Source organism: Aulostomus chinensis, chromosome 15, assembly GCF_037954235.1.
Source record: "Aulostomus chinensis isolate RoL2024-O1b breed Wild chromosome 15, RoL_Achi_v1.0, whole genome shotgun sequence".
Lineage (NCBI taxonomy): Eukaryota > Metazoa > Chordata > Actinopteri > Syngnathiformes > Aulostomidae > Aulostomus > Aulostomus chinensis.
The window spans coordinates 24,999,304-25,001,638 of record NC_141334.1 but is presented as its reverse complement, the minus strand read 5'-3'; the positions used below and the strand labels follow the sequence as shown (position 1 = coordinate 25,001,638).

Here is a 2,335-nt window from a genome sequence, read left to right as displayed (position 1 = left end):
ACATCACCTCCTGAACTCTTGTCTCCTCTTGACCAGGTTCTGGATGGTGATTCAGCAGGAGACGGGAACGTAATCAATGTTGAATGAATTTAAAAGCTGCCCTCAACCTGCAGGATGAACTCCTTCACTATGTGGGTGGTTCAAAGTCACTGGTTTCATTCCAGCTTTGACCTGAGTACGTGTTCATTCACATTTCCAGTAGCAGGGTGATACTTTCTCACACTTGTGGACAAACGTCACCATTGTTCAAACAACATCTGATCAAAAACAGAAGAAGCTCAAGTGTTCTGGAGAATGAGGGCATCGATCCCTCTACCTCTCGCATGCTAAGCGAGCGCTCTACCATTTGAGCTAATTCCCCTGCTAATGGCCACAGCAGATAATGCACCTTGACCTTCATGCATGGTTGTGTGATTCACCAGTTGAAGCTTCTCTGGTTGACCAACATGTGGAATCTTTTTCAATCCTCCAGTGGAGGTTCAAGTGATGAAAAATATGTGTTAGCCAGTGGGAGTGTGTGTGTGTGTGTGTGTGTGTGTGTGTGTGTGTGTGTGTGTGTTGATGTGCAGACTTTCCCTTGTAACAACTGATTTGATTTGGAAACCATCTTTTCTAAATCTCCCTCCAAAAACCCTCTTTTGCAACTTTGTACCACAGTTGTGTCCTCATCAGGCACCACAGTATCCAGTATGTTCAGTTCAAACAAATCGTTCTTGATTGATGTTCATGTTAAATATTGATGTCATCATTGATTCTCCTAGAACCATCTGAACAAACCCTCCCTCAACATCATGAAGCAAAACATATTCACATTAGTGATTCAATTGATGAAGTGAAAAGCTGAGTTCTTCATACTGGTCTGATAGGATCAACGACTGTTGGCTCTGGAGTGGAAACAGCAACCTGTCAGGAAACATGAGTCAGATCAAAGTCAAGATTAAAGCAACAGCCTCCAGATCCAAGTCAGAATTCACGATGATGTCATCAGGGCTTTGACAGTGTATTTATTTGGACCTAGAATTCTGTCTTTGATCTCAGGAGGACATGAAAAAAAACCAATAAAAAAGTATATAAAAGGACATTCAGCTTCATTAGAAAACACATGAACTGTTGAACAGTCAATTTTTTTTTTTAAACAGTTTACAACACTTAGTGACAGTATTTTAGTGTGGAAGCTTGGGGATGAACATTTTTATAATCAGTCTGTTTATATGTGTTGGCCCTGTCACGGACTGGCGACCTCTCCAGGATAAACCCCGCCCTTCACCCGAAAACTGCTGGGAAAGGCTCCACCCCCCAAGAACCAATGCAGATCATCAGTATAGAAATGGAAATTTATCAGTCAAGTTAAATTGAACACCTCTATCAGTAAACTTCTGCTTCAGTCAAAAGTGGACTGTTATTAACACTCAGAATGGTTTGTGGTTCTGCAGGAAGACCAGTTTCTTTGTTTTAACAGATAAACATCTCTAAACAATCAGGTTTATTTTGATCTTTTCATTTAGCAGAAGATGATTTCGATCCATCGACCTCTGGGTTATGGGCCCAGCACGCTTCCGCTGCGCCACTCTGCTCTACCACTTGTTGAACAGGCTTTGCTTTAGGAGTGCAGGATTGTGACAAGAACAGGAATTTGAGTGTTGAATGTTTCACCATTTGTCTCTGAAGCAGGAGGTCTCTCAGAAACAGGGACTGACCTGACACCAGCTCCCTCATGGAACAATGGTTCATTCATTCATCGCTGCCAGTCGGCCTCAAAACACACAAAACACCAATTAAATCCAGGCTCTTGGAGCCTAAAATGAAACTCCATCACACACGGTGGCTCTGCTGTGGCTCACACAGGTGAGTGAGGCAGAGCGCTCCAGTCTGCTCTGAGTGGTGCAGATATCTGATGACTCCACAGAGACTTCTTTGGTGTCTTTGAAAAATCACAAACTGAAATCCTGTTGAATCCAGGAAATTTTGTGTCAGGAATACATGAAGGGGAGGGGCATTGCCCTGGCAACAGTCATTCAATGGCCAATCACAAACATGGAAAGGTGGTGTGTCATAGTGTATCACTGTTGAACGATCAGAGATGTTAATGGAATGACTGTTGTGAGTGAGGAATTCTGGGTAATGGACTTACAGGCAGCACAGTGGTGCAGTGTTCAGAACTGCTGCCTCGCAGTAAGAAAGTTCCAGGTTTGAGCCCCGGCTGGAGCACGGGGTCTGTCTGGGAGAGTCTGCATGTTTTCCCTGTTCCTTTGTGGGTTCTGATGATGTCATCAGGGCTTTGATCGTGTATTTATTTGTACCTAGAATTCTGTCTTTGATCTCAGGAGGACATGAA

The 2,335-nt window shown here is 43.4% G+C and overlaps 1 non-coding gene across 1 annotated transcript; it reads right to left on the bottom strand.

Moving 5' to 3' along the window:
- Nucleotides 1-288: 288 nt before the first annotated feature.
- On the bottom strand, nucleotides 289-361 carry trnaa-agc (transfer RNA alanine (anticodon AGC)). Its single transcript has one exon. It is a non-coding gene; the product is annotated as a tRNA-Ala (tRNA).
- Nucleotides 362-2,335: the final 1,974 nt, after the last annotated feature.